We start from the raw sequence: 20285 nt of genomic DNA on the forward strand, positions 1-20285 counted from the left end.
ACCTCGGAATGTTCGTAAAAAGAATTTGGTAATTATGAGTAATGAAAGTGAAGGATTTTGCGATGATTTGCTCCATTGATTGGTAAGAAGCGGTCGTTCAGAGTTAACGCTCGAAAACTCGAGTTGAAGAGATTCTTTTTTAAAGGCTCTTCATCTCACAAATCACTAGCGGGTAGACTAAAATGAATACATCTCATTCTATTCTGCTTGCTATCTGCATATCAGTGATGAGTCGACTCCGAACTTTTCTAATAGATACTTAATGATTGTTTATCCACTTGACAAACTTAATTCTCCCGTTAGTAACCACCCTGTATATAGTTTTTGGAAACTTGGATATAAAAATTTGCATATGAAAAAGTATTGTAGACTTTGGTTAGGAGCTAAGGAAAATCGAAGGAATTGTGGTATTATTCAAATTTACATATTCTAGCAGTTCTGCTCCCACGTACCATCGACGTGGCATGTTAGTGAATCGTTCAATGCAAAGCAGTGCAAATACACCTTTAGGTTAGACAAATTCGTTTGTGACGTTTCTTGTATTGTGCTGTGTTGAGAAAATTATTTTTTAAATTAATTAAGAAAATTACTATCCTGGTTGCTACGTTGGCAATTTAAAAAGGCATGAGTGAAAGTCCATATCATCAATACAACAAAATCATGTTTGGGCATTCTACAAATAGTAATTATTGCACGATTTTTGTTATTTAACCAGGTCAAATCTAAGGCGAAAAATAAACAAATATTAATGACATAAAATCCCAATTATATAACTTGATCATTTGCTTCAAAAGCAACGCTGACATGGCACATATTATGTATACCAGGGGAGCGCTCTGAGATGCCCTTTGGCAGTACTTTCTGTGCTGGAATGTCTGCAAGCACCTTCACCTTAAAGTGCAATACCTAATTACGATTTGATCGAGACGAAAGTACTTTCTTGGCGCCTTCCAATTTGGTTACGCAATTTTTCTGTCCACCGGTCGGTTTGTTTTCGAGATATTTATGGGTTCGAGTGGTTAAATGTAAACATATGATATAAGCAAGAATAATTTACTTTGCATATTGTCATTCACGATGGATAAAAGATTATTAGCTGAAATTTGAGATTTTTCATTATACCTATAGAAGACATCTGCCACATTGCCTCGTTTCTGGTCCATTTCCAAGTAGTAATATAATGTCAAAAATAAGTAATTTTTCCGTCAGTTGTCAGAAGTAACATGATTAAATAACATGACAATGACGTACAAATGATGACTGAATGTCACGGACCGATCACTTTATATCTTCATTTGAATGTAAGTTCACAAATACTATTAATTTATTGTGTTTTTTTAAGTAAATTGGTGGAGAAATGAGCGAGATATCCAAGAGGGAGTTTACGTTTTGCCCGATCCAGCTATAATTTGCCGGGTGTTCTCTGCTGCTGGACAAATATCGGGATTTAAAAGAAGGATAAATACTGTCAACTATGCATTTAGCATATGCCCGAGAAAGACTATGAACGCGCCTCAAAATAAAAATATTTTTTGAGCTGATCTTTTAGAGCACCGATTTGGATTCTATACGTATAGGTCTTGAATGCTTTACGTTATGAGTCTGGGAAATATATTGTGAGGCCCTTTTTAGAGCCCTCGTAGAATTACGAAAATTCATACAAGATGTCTCTGAACATAGTGCCATAAATTCAACCTCGTATTCAAGGTCCTAAATATGTCGAAAGCTTCATAAAAATATATATCGAAAGGCGCTGCATTTTCGATATATAGAGTGTGAAATTTGGTTCGTAAGGATGGTTTTTTTTTAATTAAAATTTTCGATAATATAAAATTATATCAATGATATTAAATTTCGAAATTTTTTTATAGAGATTCAGAAAAAGCACAAAAAGTTATAATAAAGTACAAAATTTCATTAATTTATTTTGAAACGTTTCGAAAGTAATAATAAAAAATCAGCCTCAGGAACCAACCTTCCATACTGTGTATATCGAAACCGAAGCTCCTTTTTTTATTTATTTGAAGTTTTCATCATATTTTGGGATCTTGAATGCATGGTTGAATTTATAACACTCTAGTGACAGTCACCTTGTATAAAACAATACAATTTTACACGCAAATTAGGTTTTTCTGCTTCTCATCGACTTTGTGAATTTTTGATGAAATTAATCCAATTGATCCACACATCCTCGAAACTTCATGATTCTCTATCCCTATTCCTTCGTGGATATTTTTCAATCTTCACATCTCCGCGCCCAACTTTTTATTACTTTTTATTTGCGTCCTTTATGGATTCCTCAGGTTAGGAACCATCGTCATAATTTGTATTATCTTTGTCTATTGGGTACTTATCTCTAGTCATCTTCTAAGCATAACTAAATAGTTACATAAACCCCATTGCGACGTGCATTGCATAATTTCTCAATCAAACAGAAAGTTTCTTCACAAATCCCGAACAATTCATCTATAAACAATCTGTTCAAAAAGCAAATATAAATTTTCCGTCGTAACATGTAACATTGTTTTCCTTTCTTGACCTTACAACCCAATTCATTTCCTGTAATGTTCGTAAGTGCAGTTTGCAACGTTTTTATACTGTTCCGGCACAATTATACTGGTTGCCATAAATTAATATAATATTTATATTATAGGAAGTCGCTATAGAACACTAACGGCCCATGCTTCCGTCTTGTGTGCGTGCTGTTGCAAATGGTTTAGGAAAGTAAAAGTATTACATACTTCCATTAAGTAATTTCGGTTTAGCAGTACGGCTTTTGTGTTTAAAGGATTGTGTCCTTTTTCAAAATTACCGTTATTTGTGTCTTGTACTTGTATGAATAGGTAACTTTCTTCATAGTCTATATAATTTGGCCAGCAATAGCATATCATTTATACGGGCGTTTGTTTCACAGCACTGGAATTTATGGTTACGTGGGTATTATGCATTGATTTTCATGAATATATTTAAAGAAATTGATTGCATATTGGAAGTGATTCTATTTAAATTGTGCGTACTTATTCCCACACTTTTAGAACTCGCACCAGAAGACAATAATAATAATAATAAATAAAAATTACAAGAATTTAAAAACAAAATTCATAAAAATAACAACAAAAAAAATAACGCAAGTAGCAGTGAGGTTTTCTGAGCTTGAGGGTTTGAGGGTATGGCTTGCCCATGGTACAGAGTTATCCGAGTCGGCAGAGGTATATTGGAGGGAAATTCGGGAAGAAGCGGATCGAATCTAGAGTTGCAAACGTATCACAGTGAAGAATGTGTATTTGAACCAGCAGCGAGGGTTAAGAGAATGCATGACTGGAACTGCCGAGGACTTCTGGGATAAACAACTTACAGCTCCGCATTAGTAGCTAATCTGCCAAGAAAATAAAATATTTTAACGTCCAAATCTCCTGCCAGCTTTCCTCATGAAAGGACGCATATTTATACTGAAGAATGAAAACACTCAACACACTTCAAATTATAAACCTATCACCTGTCTATGAAGACCATACAAAATCATTACATTTATCATTGCCAATAACCTCCACTAATGAGCATTTGGAAGAAAATAACGTACTGACCGAAATACCATAGGGATGCAGGAAAAGAAGCCAAGAATGTAAAGAACAACTTATCATCGATGCGACAATGGTCAAAAACGTTTGTTTAAAGAAGCAAAGCTTTCACATCGCTTATATTGATTATATGGAAACAGAAGGTGGTGAGGATCATTCTCTTCGTGGAGTCAGCAACTTACATCACTTGGTACATATTTACAAAACACCTAGATGGACTTAAACTATGACGTAATGTAACATCATGGGTTAATTCCTGAATGAAAAATAATCTTCCTATAGATTTTGCTATTGCCCCTTTGCGGGAGGAAAAACAACCTGTTGGAACATCAAGTTGTGAATGCTGAGAACTAACTCCTCGTAATAATTATAAAATAGTTAATCGAGTTATGTACTATACTTTTGTTTCATCAACATGTCCTCATTTAGTTTCTGACTGAACAAGTGAAAAAAAATGTAAGTAACGGGTTATAATTAAAAAGCCTTCGCACTAAGTGGTGAACCGTAAACGTATGGCTCTAATTAAGTCGTTTATTATTTCCATCAAACACCTAACGTCGACAATAGATAACAAATAAATTTATCTAAGATATCCCTTTGATATTTCAACTCTCATTTGAGGTTTTAGTTCAACAATCACGGTTTATAAGTCTTCATGGTGCCTATCGTTTCCTGGTTATTCACTCCTAACAAAATGTGTGATATGGAACGTGCAGTAATTATAAGCAAAAAAAAAATAGCGTGGGAATATCTACATGCTCCCCTTTTGAAACCTATCTACATTGTTTGGAAAGTATAACAATATACGTTTTACCAGTTGTTTAGTCGATAAAGTTGGTTAGTTTTTTTGAAAAAGTTAGTTCATTGTATGTTAATTATGGGTTCTGTCTATCCCAGGGCAGATGTCACACAAAACATTTCAAAATGAAAAGAAAATTTTTCAAAACATTTGTTTTTGGAGCTTTGAGAAAATATCAAAAAAACGCTCATCGTCCGATCTTTAGAAAATCAAGAGTATGAAAATGGAGGTCTAGAATTCAATGAGGATATGCTGCATTTTCAATGAAATATGCTTTGCCAATTAGAGCTTAGCTTAAACAGGATTTCCCGATAAATAGATTGGTAGACAAGGTGCTATAAAATAGCTAGCAAAATCATTGGATCTGACACCCTTCGACTTCTTCTTTCTCTTAAATGCATAAACTTTCCCCTGCAAATAATAACAATGACCATGTTTTTTTTCAAATTAAACTATCCGCAGAATTAAAAGGTATTTAAGATGGTTCGTTTTGAAACAAAGGACCTGTATACAGTATATATAAAATGTGGAATAAATTTATTATTTGTCAATCTACAAAGGCCTTTAAAACGTCACGTGGATTTTTATTCTCACTTGCAAATTTTTCGGAAAGGACAATTCGCTGGGTGAAAATCAAATTACTTTCAATTTGCAATTTTTCTACAATTTTTACAATTTATTGTTTTCATAAAATCGTGTTTTTTAAAAGAAAGTTGTCAGTTCATTCTGAGAAAGATAAGTTAAAATGAAACCAAAAGATTGCCAAAATAATAGTTATTTATGTTAAGTTTACGATCATATTTATAATATGTGAAATACCCATTTTCAGAATAATTTATCGATTAAATTGAATCAACAAAATTTCTAATAGTTTTACGCATGAATGGCTTACTCATGTTATCAATATGTTTCTTATACTCGGAATTTTAAACAATAAACATAAAATATAAAATTACTGCATTTTTGCTGTAATTTGAAGAGAGTTGATTTCATCTCGCTATAGCTCGTTTTTTATGAACTTCTCCGAATTTTTCTTATAGTTGCAGCACTTCGTTAGCTTTAATTTAGCATTCCAGAATATAATAGACAGATATGCCATAAGTATGTGGGTTTATATTGGGATCGTAAAGGTGTGTGCATGCAGGGAGCCCTAAAAAAGTTGTTTTAAATTTAAATAAAAAATGAATAAGATATGTGTTATTTTAGGAAAAAATAAAGTTATTTGGGAAGTATATATTCGAAAACACAACAAATTCACGCTTTTATGTCCGGTTTGATTATAAAGGGCTCTTTGTGATACCCGTTTGCGACAATAAACTGGTTCATTATACTTTAAAAAAATCGAAACTTAAGAAGACTACTTCAGTATCAGTTTTGTGCCTTCTTGAATTATTCCGTATGCAATTTTGTAAAATTCTATATGCATACGTAAGCATGTTGACTAAGGTTTATCTATGGCGAACTTCCTATAAAATTCTCTCCCCTAACGTTTCTTTGATTTAAAATTATTTAAAAAATTCTGGGAATATTTTGAAAAAAACTTCGTCGGTTTTTTTCCACTCGAAAGCCCCATGTAATATTTTTACAGAATATGAATATTACCTACATGTTTGTATAATTAAGAACGAACATATATAGAAGTTTCGACATACTGACTGCGTCCAAAAACTAATTACGTTGAGACATATTTTGAATTCCAAACTTCTTAAATGATTTGGCTGATAAAATTCGCCAACGGGATTACATCAACGCAGCAATCACTTTGACTATAGAAAGTAAATCTGCTTCATAATATCCCCATAAAATATTTTTAGTCAGATCTCTAAAAGATAAATAATGAATAACTTAAAAGAACACAAAAGATCAGGTTACTTCGTAAAGATTATGCGTTACTTAACAACAATTGAAAACGATATTTCAAAGAATTTAGCAGTTTGTGAGATGACAACATTAAATAAGCTGGTTCTGTATAAATGCTTTTCAATTAACCTTGAAAAGATCGTTTTATTAATGGTTGAGTAATACGTTTTGATAATGTAACGTTATCTACATATAAATTTCTCTCCAGAGCGAAAAAATGTCATGGTCAAATGGAAAAAAGATGAAAGTGAAATTGACGAACGCGTCTTGAAACTGAAATAATTCTTTAGGTTGAATATAAACAGGTGCGGTATAAAAGCTGTTGGTATAAGAAATAAATAACGTTTTAATCAAATAAAAAATGGTTTTAACACTTATTTGTGTTGTAATTGCTCCTACTGTAAAATCTATATTTAGTCGAAATCAGGTATTCGTAGGAAAATCTAGTTTAAACTTTCCTTTTCACTCGATTCTAGTTTTGCCGAAACTAAAGTAAAAAAATAATTGCCGACCTCCCAAGGTGATCCAAATGTTATGAAAAGAGCTTAGTTGGGACATAGAAAGTGGCTTAAGTAATTAAAACACAATTGCGAGCCCGTAAATTAGTAACAAATTCACATGTTGGCAAATTATAGGGTAATGGGGTATTGACCGTCGTCGGCCTTTCTGCACTTGTGGCAAAAACACTTGTCTCTACACATATGTAGATAATCGTGCACCGAATATAAAGAGAAAAAAGAAGTTCATCTTTGGGAATGCTCCAGTAAAGTTGAAGGAACTGTCACATATCGAACGAATTTAGAGTGTTCCAGTTTTCTGTCGATTGTTACTTTCAAATATTTTATGTGGTTTTTTGATTTAGTTATCTGACCCTCTGTTATTAATATCGGGGACTTGGCTTTAACTCAGTGACTTGAGCGTATAAGCTGGTTTTTGGTGGCACGTCTCCATTCGTCTGTCATTGTCTTGTTCTGAAGTCTTTCTGCTGTCTTCTCAGTAATTCTGTCATGTGCAATAAGTGTAGTATCGTCAGCATTTGTCATCTACAAATAAAACCAGTTCAGATGGAAACATAGGAATTGTGCAGGTGGGAGAAGGACCGCATAAGGTTTAATATGCCTCCGACAAAGACTAACGAAGTGGGTTGTGTGGCTAACGGTTGACGTGGGCGGAGTCGTTCCGGTGTTTGCCGGATCTCTCACCGTTTCAAAGTTTTTATTCATAATAAGCTATAGTGACGGATTAAATTAGTTTGAAATTTTTACTTATTTATAAATTGTTGCACATTTCTCCATTATAGCACAACTTAATTACGTCATTGATGAATGTGATGATGTGAATTCGTTGATATTTGGAAATTTGTTTATAATCTTTTGATGGGTTAAAGACTGAGCCGGCAGCAATGGCCTTTCGAGGTTTGTTTACCGTTTAAAATGATAGTATCTACCGACTGTGGTATGGGGAATGTTAGAAGTATCAGTTCGTTCTATCAAAATAATACGTAAATATACGCATTTATGCATATTAAAATTTCTTATCGCTGTTTTTTGCTTCGATAGTTTTTATAATTTCCATAGTCGCGAAGACAGCCAAATCGATACTTATCTACACATCGAAGTAGAGACCGACTCCGCCCACTTCGTTGTTGGTCTTTGTCGAAGGCATAATAAAACTTATGCGGTCTTTCTCCCACTTGCACAATTCCTATGTTTTCACTTGAACTGGTTTTACCTGTATAAATTTTTTGTCCTTTAAGCCATGGTTAAAGCGTCGATACCTAAGGGAAGTCTTATTCAGGGGAAAAAAAAGAAAGTGTTGTCGATTCGTACTACTAAGGTTCATCTAAATGTTGAAGAAATTAGTCATCGCTATACATACAAAAAAAGCATCAAAAGTGTCTACACGCTTAATAAACTGTCCAGTGGTCCGGTGTATTGAAAATGTTAAAATATCTTATTTATCATAAATTTCAAAGTGAGTTTCATCTACAGTTGCCTTTAGTAATATACCTATTAATAGTATATAAAACCTAATTAATAGTGAAAAAAAAATAATAGCAATAAAACCTAATACCTTTAATAATACCTAATAAATGCTGTTTTTTTAAATTAGTACTTAGTAAATAATTGATTCAGGTACCTATAGGTCTCCCAAGTAAAATCTATCTTTGCATGCACCTAATAGTTTTGAACCACTGTAATAGTAATGCATGTTTTTCTCTGACCTATTTTTTTGTGTGACCTGCCGTTATTACTAATTTCTTCAATATTTAGACAGATCTGTTTTTAAGTAGGTTTTGATAATACCATCAGATATTTTGGCGTTTGTAATTTATATATTAGACCTCTGTGCGAGACGCTGTCGAGTGCCTACTTAATATCCTCAAACAAACTTGTTGATCTTCTACCATTTAGATGTGTTGTTTCTATGTTTTTTGTCAAAAAAAAGTATGACCTTTCTCTCGTTTAATTTCTTGGCATGCTTCCAGAAATTAGTCCTATCAATATTGGTCTTTAAAATTCTACTTTTAAACCTCCGTGAATTTTCGACTTCATAACAACTCAAGACTGACGAAAAAACTTGTTAAAGCTAATGAAATATTCGATTGTTGTTTTTGCAGATTATTTTATTTCGGTTTTATTTCATGAAAGTAAAAAACACTATTCATTAAAGCGTTTTCCCTGATGAAAGGACAAAGTGAATGTTTCCTACACAGCTATTCCTCAAGTCTGATTAGGATGCAAACCTATCAAATAAAAGAAAAAAAATTAATTGCGGAAATCGGTATTAAATTGCTCGCATACTTCCTCTCAACACTAAAGTTGTTCCTTATAAAATCCTATCAATGAATCTTCAAACTTTCAATTTCAGAGCACTTCATTACATATGCGTATATTTATGCACTCATCGTGTGTGCTTGAGTCTTCAGAAAAGTAGGTAATAAGCTTACAAAATGTACAGTTACAAACATGAACTTTCTATTTAATGTTGTATTGAATAATGTGCGCATTCTAAGATGATGAGGAATTATGTAGTAATATGTTTATTACAGTTTGGCCCAAATTATTTATATGGTCTAATTGCGGCCTTGCAGAAATAAACAATTACAATGAGATTACAGAACTTATTTGAAAAAAAATAGTAATTTGCTAGCTGCGATTAAGGTGAGACAGTGTGCAGAGAGTTTCGTCATTGTCATGATAGAAACACCCGGGGCAGAAATGTATGTTTTTTTGCCTTCAGATGCTCGCAGAGGGCAATAAAAACATTCTACAAATTCAGAAAGCAAACTTTGCTGATTAAAATATTCTCACTTCATAATTACAATTACTTCGTAATTATGTTGAATTATTTTGATAATTGCGAACAGACGTAATAACATCCTAAGAAATGCACTTACTTTCCGAGCCATTACATATGACTTACTCGCACTAAGCGCACCTAGACATACGACCAATTAGCATACAAACCCAATAAACCTCCATAATTCGGAATACACCATCATCCATTATGCCAAGTTGGGTAATGATGTTTTGTGCATGTTTCGTGCGAGCCCAATTTTTTTGGGATCACGTATTCACATGGGTGTTAATTTGCATTAATGCAATAATTTCAGTATATGGGTAGGTGGATACTTGGACTGTGTTTAAAATAGAAATAAGCCCATGATGGGCAGCACATGCATACTAGTCAGTTAAGTTTCAATTAATTGTCATAGGTAGCCAAGGTTTAGGCACAAGGTTTATTGATTATTCCCGATTGATATAAGACGTACGCAATTTGTTATTTCTTAATCAAAGCGAAACTTTCGTAATTGTTATAATGTAATAATTCTTCAGTTCAATGTTATTTAAACCAATTGGAATTGTGTTGTTTTCTCTGCAATTTTCTGCACTGGGTTTGTACTAATCAGCTACATCCGGGAATGGTCCTGAGCGACTGGAATGGCGAAGCATCATTACAGAATTGGTAGATCATAGTATCATGATATTGCAGTTTCATAAAAATCGGTAGAGATCCAATAAAATTAATACATCGATCAAGAGCAAGAGTTAGCAAACACAGTGTAAAGCAGCTGAATTAGAAGTCGTGGTTTGCTAATACTGAAAGACGTTTGCAACAGATTAAAAGTAGGAGAGACAGCACTAATTTCAGAAAATTTAAGCTCGGAATTGGTAAAATTAGAGGAAGCAAGTCGCGATAGGTAATTCTGAAGGTTCCATTAAGATTTGTCAAGGAAATATTCGAAAAGAATTACTTTGAATGTTCCTTCAACTTCCAAAGATCTCCTTGCCTGCATTGGAATGCGAATATATGCTCCTTAATCAATTTTAGCAAATTTTTTAATATCATTTTAAAATGTATAATGAGAGTGAAAATAGATAAATCCAGTCACCCTTCTAGCGATTTTCTGATTTATGTGGTGCGTTCGGTTAAGTAAAACTTTTTAAGAAGCACCTTCCTAAGTCATAGGTCAAATGTAGGCGCTTTCCATAATTTACATATATTTCTGGTGTTAATCAGGAATTTTTAATTAGACATCAAATGCCTTAGCAAGATCAATTGTAACTTTCGCCTTCATGAAATGTAAAATTCATTGAGCCGCTTACAGCAAACTTACCTCACAACGACTTCAGCATTGAACTATGTTCACTTATTTATGGTTAGTTTCAGAGCACGACTTTATCGATATACTGTTTTTCCTACCAAGAATGCAATCTTTCCGCTTTCCTAAAATCTCTACTGGTTAATTTAAAATTTAACCTTAAATTTTTACTTGCTCATGAAATACTACTGAGTAAGAAATATTATAGTTGAATATGAAAGTAGTTGGGAATTAGTGAGTGAATTCTTTTGCTGCCGAACTAGGGTCAAGAATAGGTGACAATGATTTTACTTTCTTGTGAAATTATGAATAACTGGTTGGATATGGAATAAACTGGTTTAAGTAAGTGATCAAGGTATCATAATATACTCATATGTACACCACCCTTAATTTTTCCGCATATTTTTGCAAAAGATTGACGCTTCAAATTCAGGGTTTTTATTAAAGTCGCCTGAATATGGATTTATATCATGATCTACGTTGCCAAGGTTGTTAATTTTTAATTGATTTTCTAACTCGTTTATAGCTACTCTAGAAAAACAGTTAGTATTTGTGTTATACACACATATATTAATCTTAAAAATTGCAACAAATAATGTGCGTATTTTAATGAAACTTTGTAAGTATATTGAAAATATTACACAAAATAACTGATATAACTTCCGAGTAAACCGAAGTTCAGAAAGTCTTTAAAACTCGAATAATGTGTATAACCACCTTGGAAATTCACACACTTAAAAATTCGTCTTGACATGCTTCTAAGTAACTGGTCAATTTCCTCTTGAGGTAGTATATTCTCTTCTGTGGCAACTTGAATTGCATTTTGTAACTCTGCTAAAGTACGTCATGAGTTCTCCAGTATAGTAACTCTTCTTCCTTTCACGTCCCATACGTATTCTATGGAGGAAAAATCAGGATAGCGTGGAGGCCAAAGAAGCATATTAACATTGCGACTTTATAGATGAGCCATAGTTATACGAGCAATATGTTGTCCTGCTGGAAAAGCACATTTCCAATGCGTTGAATGTGTGGTATTGGCATGAGTTTTAACACTTCCTGTAAGTAATGCACGGCGTTAAATGTAAAATCTGATCAATTGTATTACTACTACCACTAAATACGTATACCAACTTTAGCCTAATTAGATGTCCTTCTAAAGGTGTGCTAAAAATAATCACATATATCCTATAAATATACGGCACATATTTCTTTTTCTAGACCCCCTAAGGATATTGTCCATAGCTTTTAGGCATATTGATGGTGCATTTTTTTAAATTAAAAATGCCCGTCTTCAGTAGAAAAGGAACTTTTTTCTATCTCCTCCGAATCGACTTCAATTTGGTGAAATCCACTAGTAAAAAAAAGGGTGTTGAAATAATGAGCTTTCCCTAGTTTGTCAAAAATATCAGTAATTTTGGGTAAACGGTACTTGCCATCAATGCTTCACTCGTTTAATTTACAATAATTCTATTAAACTTCACTTTTTTCTATCAGATATATTTATTTTCGTTAGGACAGCCCAAACTGGACTAGATCATGGTAAAGTACCACGTTTTATTATGTTTTGATCGGATTTTATGGAAAGTTGGTCTTTAACCACGCGTTTATGTGTCTCCGGGAACCACTATGTTTTTGTATAAATAGGAGATTCGTCATTTAATCGTAACTTATGCCTAATTCTATTAATGAAATCTACAAGACTGTCTTCGCAGTAGAAACTATCTTGAAATTTAAAGCATAATTTTCAAATCGAGCCACTTTCTTCTTCATTGCAATGAACTATTCGAAAATTTTTTAGGTTCTCTTTTAGAAATTTGTCACGTTTCGTATCTAAAGGTTCATCGACTTATATTTTTTCGATGAAATTAATATCTAATTCACGTAATTGGTCTGTGTCAAATGGTTCGTGAATATCAAGTTTCATTGAGAATTCATCGTTGTTGGATATCGTTGTATATGTAAAATTGTCTTTAATGTTTACCATGGCTTAAGGCATTTTCAGGTTTTTGCCTAATTTACAAAATTGAGATCATTGCTTTCGTTAATCGGAATTTTGTCTACATCTGTTGAACTCGAAATTTGATTGGAATGTTATAGTTTGTTAAAAAGGTGAAGCTCTTCGCTAGCATAATAGATTTTTCTGATTTTTTATCAGCATCCAAGTTTATGGATATTACAGTATATGGAATAGAAAGTTCTCTCTGATTAATGTTTACGTTTGAATTTTGTTGTTTCAGCAAATCTGCTAACTATACGAATAAAATTTATATGTAGCATTGATGTTAAGCATATCTGAAAGTCAACATTTTCTTATGGGAAAAACATACCATGAGTTCTTTTAATATTTTTTTTTACATTTAACCGATCTTTTCCCAATAATTTTTCGAAAGTTGTGGCATCTCCTTCTGATAAAATAGAATTCCTTGACGAAAATGTTTTCGTGTTTTGAAATTACCTGGTATTCAGGGTTAGCACAGTACGGAGGTGATTGGTTGAAGTAAAACATGTGATAAGTCCAAAGAAAATTTCTAAATTAACAGACAGACAAATCTCCAACCGCTTGAAATTTGTACGAGAGCACGCCCCTTTGTCCCCCGTCTAGATGGAAGAATATTCTTTGGTCACACGAATCGAAAATTTTTCTTTTCGGTTCTTCTGGACAGAGGCAATATGTTAGAAAATCGTTACAATCTGAATACAACCTAAAGTATACCCTGAAACCTATAAAACATGGTGTGTCCTCCATAGTGACATGGAGTTGTTTTTCATATTATAGTATATGTCCGATACATCGCATTGAGGGGATCATAGACCAAGTTGTCCATGTTGATGTCTTGTACAATGTAATGTTTCCTTACGTCAACGACAATATGCTTATCAGAAGTGTCTGCATACAGGATAATGATCCTAAACTCTTGAGCAAAAGGGCAAGGGCATGGTTTGCCGATAATAGGGTTGAAGTTTTGAGGTGACCTGCTCAATCTCCGGATTTCAACCCTATTGAGCATTTATGGACTCATGATAAAAAGGAGTTTCTGCAGCAAAACTATCCAATAATGAAGATCTGCAGAAAATTGTCTAGGATACTTGGAATGCAATTCCAATTAAAAAGTGTCAACGCTTAGTCGATTCAATGCCGAGATGTTTAGCTATTGTTAGTCAAAAAAGGTACAGTACAGAGTATTAATATTAATTTACTTAAATAAGTTGTTTTTTTTTTTTTAATTTTAATACCTTCCTCTTCGTTCTCTCTAACTTTTTAAAAAAGACTGCTCTTTTTTTAGAATATTTATTTTTGACAGAAGAATTTAAAGGTTTTTTTAAATTTTTAAATTAGAATAAAGGTTTTTTTTCATAAGTCGTTATGCTTTTCCTTGCGTAATTAGTGAATATTTATGTTTCTTAGAAAAAACAATAGGTTATTGAAATTTGCTCAAATCTAAAGAATTTTCTTATAAAGTACCTGCACACTTATTTTGCATCATATGTATATTCATTTTGAAACTCTTGTGAGGGAATTCTTTGTATTTCTTCACGAAAGTGAAATAATACGAACCAACTACAATTAAAAATTATCACTCTCATTGGTAGTATGTGGCGTGGGTAGAATATAAGCGAAATTTAATAATTTGAAATGGAAAGTAAACGATAACTGGGGCAGAATTCATACCCGACTTGCGATTTCGAGAGATGCGATCAATAATTATTATCGAACGTAAAAGTTATTTGAAGGTTTATTTTTAATTTTGGCATATACAATCACTTCAACAAAAGGGTGTGTCCCGACACCAGTTTGGTCTACATCCGGAATTGAAGGAAATCTGCGAAGACGAAAAATACCTCTTAACTGACCTACTCGATAAAATAAATAAAGATAGAAAGCAAAATTGTTTATAAATGGCATTGAAAGAGATTTGACCACCATAGATGGAAGATTGACTAACAATCCACTTCATTTGCCTTGTAAAAACAGTAAACTGTGTTCGACTAAAACGGGCATTTTTAATGCCAGTACGTTAGTCCTGGTTACAAAAAGAAAGTTAACTTCTTTGAACATCGAAAGTATACGAAAAAGATGCATATTTCGATTCTGATTGTTGATTGTTATTTACTTTTACTATTTATACAGTTTAGCAACGGCAGTATTGTTTCGTCATTTTTTTGCTTTATATGTAGACGAACAATACATAAAAATACTGATAGTGGTTACCATAAATAAACCACAAGATCTTTTGTATGTAAAAGAAAATTCTCGCCAGTTTACACACGTTTGCATAGTTGGGCCCTGCTTGAAGATTACGGATAACAGATTTTTGAAAGATGCATTTTTTGGTTGATTCCCTTCTTTCGTCATTTCGAAAAAAAAACATTATTTTCAAGTCTTCAAGTTAAAAGGGTTAAAAATCGAGAAAAACGAAATTGATTGTGGTTTCACATACCTGCGATAGGTAAAATTTATCTATTTTCGTTGTTTCAGAGGTTTCACCTTCGTATGGGAACTTGCTGCTCCAGATACTCGAGGATGTGAGGAAAGTTAACTATTCCTTTCGTGCGGCAAGATAATACCATCAACTAGTGCTAATAATCTACTTTAGCCGCTGGTGGATTTGGTGACATTGTGAAAGTAGGAGAGAACCAACAAATATTATGGTAGTTGTCACCTTTTTCGTGTAGTTTTGTATAGAAGAGCAAACACGTAAAAGTACTCTTCATTATCTCATTCGACGTACGTATTTCTAACTAAGTTCGTTTACCGAGTTGACAAAAATTATCTGCAAAAGACTCTGACCGAAGAATTTTAAGTGTTTTGCAGTTAAGCAATTCCTGTAGATCACTGCGGTTTTAACTAGGCTTATGGTGTCACGTTGATATCGCAATTTGTTGATTAGTTTGCTGTTGGCACTAATGGTGCTTGTAAAATCTTTTCAAAGGCTTCAAAAGAATTTTTGCAAAGATTTCAAAAGTCTTCAAGGCCCGCATTCGACATTTAACAACTTTAAATTTCCTATGCACCTAAATGAAAAGCGACTTTGTCTGTTTTCGTAATTCTGATTCCTCGACAATCATAGGAATTAATGAGATAAACGCATTCAATCAGCTGACGACATAACAATGCTTACTCCAATTTACTTGTGGTCTTTATGCAATTTTAATGGGTACCATGTCAGCTTTGACTTTTATCATTATACTAATGGATTCCGAGAACTGTCCTTATGGTAAATGCTACTGTTAATACAGGGTGGCCACGAAAAACATTTAAATTAAAAAAAAAAACAAAACAAGATTAATTTTTTTGAAAAAAAATTTGATTAAATTTATCTAACATGTTTTGTGGGGATACGTCATTCACTTCACGTAAAAAAGTGAGGCCAAAAAGGTGACGTCTATCTCCCCTGATGCAGTTTTTGATTCTGTCCAGGAGTCTCCTCCAAACTCGTTCCAGTGTTTCCTCAGTGATTAATGCCATCTCTTTACGAATCGCCATCTTCAAGTCATCAAAAGTACAGGATTTATGTTGATATACTTTCTCTTTCAAATATCCGCGCAAAAAAAATCACACACGTTAAGGTAAGGAAACCGCGGAGGCCAGGAGACATCTCCAAATCTTGAAATCACGTCATCTAGAAACAAGTGCCGCAGCAGATTTATGGAAATTTTTGCTGTGTGAGCAGTAGCCCCGTTTTGCTGGAATCATATGTTCTTTTACAAATTTTGCCTCCGCAGTTGTGGGAAAAAGAAAGCGTTGATTATATCCAAATACCAATTCGAGGTGACTGTTACCGCTACTCCATTAAAAAAAAAGGATTAATAACATGTTCTCTCGATATCGCACCCCACACAATTGCACGAGGTAAATGAAGAGGTTTCTTAAGGAGCTGCCTCGGATTTTCCCATGCCCATTATCTGCAATTTTGTTGATTAACAGTTTTATTTTAGAAAAAATGGACTAATTTTTTCTACGTGAAGTGAATGGCGTATCCCCTAGATGAGTTTTATATATATTTTTTCAAAAATAAACATTGTTCTGCTTTTTTTTATGTAAATGTTTTTCGTGGTCATCCCGTAATATAATCACAGCATCAGAAGTTTCAGCAGTCACAGTATAATCAATTAAAAGAGGAGTCATGTTATAATGAATTAAGTTTAACTCAAACTAACCTAAACCGATTTTGAGAGTCGACTAAAGCATTTAACTTAATCTGCGATAAAGACGGAAAATATTAAAGGATTCGGGGATGGTACCTATCTTCAGTACCTAGAAGGTTATAGTGGAAGGCTACAGAGTCTTGCTTTAGCCGAAGACAAGTGCTAGGGGCGCTTCCGTAGGGTTATCCTTCAATTTAGCACGATGGAAAATACATTATGGTATACAGGTGTTTTTATCTTGAACTCATTAAAATTTTGACCTAACCATTGGTATGGTAAGGACGAAAATAGTGTGATTGGAACATAATTTACCATGAAGATGACGGTGTTAACGAACTAGATAACCACAATAAAAATATTTACCGACGAATACGCCCCGGTTACCTGACCACATGTGCGCTATAGTTGGACGTTGTGCTGACAAAGGTTCAGCTACAATGAAGGTTGGTAAGAGCATGCTCAGACAACAATAAGCATGATTTGTAAAATCTGAAGACATTGAGATCACTTTCTCTGCCTCTTTAATTTGCGAATCGTTTTTCCTTCTAGGTCCATTGTCACTACTCATCGTTACTTATTGACGTTGTTACATCAACTTGATGAATACCCGGCCCGGCATAAAGCCGGTAACGAAAATCTCAAGAGATCAAGTAGCATTTCCTACAGACCAAATAAATCCGAATCCGTTTTCTAGGAAATCGGTACATAAACGAAGGCTTACATAACGCTTTCATAACCGCATGCTTGCAGAACTCTTTGCGAACTGAAATGTTAAAATCTAGAAGAAAAAGTGTAAACAGGAATGTTAATAAATTTGTGACCGCCGATGTCGTATGCGTGGCAGCTGCCCGACTCAATTAACTAACATTGTTTTCGATTTCGTTAATTTATAGCCGACATGAGATAATAAAAAAAGCTTCCTCAGACTAGTGATTTTGAATGAATTAATGAAATGTCTGCGTTGAGAGCGACACTGAACTTTCGCCTATTTCTTGACTTCCTTTAATGTTATGGTCATTGTCGTTAATTCTTCATATTATTTTGTTAAGTAATAAGTTAGCACTACTTCCTTGAATCAGTTTAAAAATGTTCATGCCTCACTGCATTTCTAATTACCATAAATGTTTATGATTATCGCTTTTATTTTGGCCACCATCAGCACGCGACATGTACCAATCGCTTTTACTTTTACTTCTCGGACCTTATCTAGTATAGAGATATTTGCGTGATGATTTGTATGAGAATGCGGGTAATCTATTAAAAAAGATTATTATTATTACTATTATATTGTTATGTTTGTTGAATATAAAAATCGGCAGGTAAATGGAGCTGCCTACGCCTATGATTTTGTATTTAAAATAGCTGTGACTCAAAGCCATAGATGGAAAAGAAGAAGGATTAAGGGAAGCGTCTTTTAAAATACAAATTTTAGCGATTTCAATAGCCATGTGTTTCACAAGGCGAAAAAGTAGCAGATTTACTGCCGCAGCGATATTCAAAGTTGTGAATCAAAGAGGTTCCGTAGTACGTAAAAAAGTAACGAGGAAGAAACGATGATTTTTTCTCCAGTTTGCTCCAACTGATCTGTTTTGCCTCTGATTGGAAAAAAAGTGATCGAGAGAAAAGGTAATTAATGACACAAAACAAGTTGTAAAGCGTTACCACTATAGCAAAAAGAGATTAACTAAGAGATTTAACTAAGGATTCAACCCGCACTTTTGCTCCCATTGCATTGAATTACTTTCAAAGCTTGTCTACCATACGTACACGAAAATATGCAGATTAGAAAGCGATGGAAGCGGCGTTCAACGCTTTGGACAGATTGCCGGAATTTCTAATTTTAAGCAAGAGACTAGGGCTACTCATAAGAAGATTAAAACCTGCACATACTGACAATAACAACTAGGCAAAACCAGTTATTCCATAATTACCTCCTGCAATCACGAAAATTTCTTGACAATTGGCGAATGAAGATTTTTCCTTAAATTTCGGCCTTCGATTCAGCAAAGACGCTGTAGAGGATTACTTAAACGCGCTTAAATATAGAATGGGATCAATTTCTTTTGTGAGAATTTTTAATTTTACCACTCACAGAGGATGTGAGCAAATTTCCTTTAACAGACATTTTTTCCAAATTAGTGTTTCAAAATTTCCTTGACAATTGGCGAATGCAGAGTTTTTCTGTAAATTAGGCCTTTTATGATGTTAAGCGAAGACAATGCAGAGGACTTCTCGAAAATTTGCAGAAGCACTTAGAGGAGAACGGGCTTAGTTCCTTTCGTGAGAATTTTAAATTTCATCATTGTCGCGAGTGTCAGAATGACGCTGGATCTTTCCAAAGTACTTAACGGTAGATATACGTAGTAATCGTTAGGAAAAGCATATTTTTTTGTAATAGGTACGGTACGAGCGACACGAGGTCCTGCAATGTGGCACGCGGCTAGCAAAATAGCATTTCCTGCAGAGTTTTTTCTAATTTTACTGTATGACGAAATCAGAATAAAAAGGCAGAAATTCGAATTGAAGTTACGTCAGGTATCTATAGCGTAAGTGTTTTTGTAGCAAATCGAATAGATATATTTTTTCGTTTTGCGGAAAGCCAGTGGTGTGCAAATAAAACTTGAACAACTATAGTATTTGCGTAACGAAGCACTTTTGCAGCAAACTACGTGCGACTATTTGTTTTTCGAGATAGAAACCGCAGTAAAATCGCGTGCATTAATACCAATAAATAATAAATTTATTTACTGCGTATAAATAAACTTACCTGCCCTTATCCGAGTCTGTATGGCCAATTAATAGCATTTCTTAGTAAATGCGACTTGACTGGCGTATTCAAATTTCACTCACGAAGTTACATGAACGTAGTAATGTAGAGCTGTTACATAATATACCGGAATCGGGGAATTGTCAAAAATCCGGAAATGAGGCGCACAGATATGCTTCAGATCGTCCGAAAGTAGGTTTGAGCATCAGGGTCAAATTGTAGTAATAGAAAAATAATGGTGGACACAGGTGTCGAGACTGGTATTCCGAACTCTCGTCGAATGCAGAATTTACTTTCCCTATCGCGGTGACAGCAGTGGCGTAACAGTGGAGAAAAGAAAAGTGTACGTGCGAACTGACCGACTGAGGTGGTTTGTGCAAAGGAAAACAATTAGTTCTATATCAGGAAATCAGATAGGTCTATGCTGAAAGGTTTTTGCTTATAGTATTTCTTCAATGCGCCTGAATTATTTTGTCTCCTTGAAGCTAGCCTAGAATGTGTAATAGTAGCGTACATGGTGGCCCCAAT

At 34.0% G+C, this 20285-nt stretch overlaps 2 protein-coding genes across 3 annotated transcripts in view; one reads left to right on the forward strand and one right to left on the reverse strand.

Annotated features, from left to right (window-relative positions):
• Positions 1-3489, forward strand: part of LOC136410077 (uncharacterized) — a 108357-nt gene extending 104868 nt beyond the window's left edge. The window contains exon 16 of the mRNA XM_066392019.1: positions 3480-3489. The gene's annotated coding sequence lies outside the window, so the exon portion shown is untranslated. The remainder of the gene's footprint in view (positions 1-3479) is intronic.
• The window catches only part of LOC136410078 (pancreatic triacylglycerol lipase-like), a 36329-nt gene extending 16279 nt beyond the window's left edge, over positions 1-20050 (reverse strand). For both annotated transcript variants that reach the window (XM_066392023.1, XM_066392021.1), the window contains exon 1: positions 19758-20050. The gene's annotated coding sequence lies outside the window, so the exon portion shown is untranslated. The remainder of the gene's footprint in view (positions 1-19757) is intronic.
• Positions 20051-20285: the final 235 nt, after the last annotated feature.

This window comes from Euwallacea similis, chromosome 7 (assembly GCF_039881205.1).
Source record: "Euwallacea similis isolate ESF13 chromosome 7, ESF131.1, whole genome shotgun sequence".
Taxonomy (NCBI): Eukaryota; Metazoa; Arthropoda; class Insecta; order Coleoptera; family Curculionidae; genus Euwallacea; species Euwallacea similis.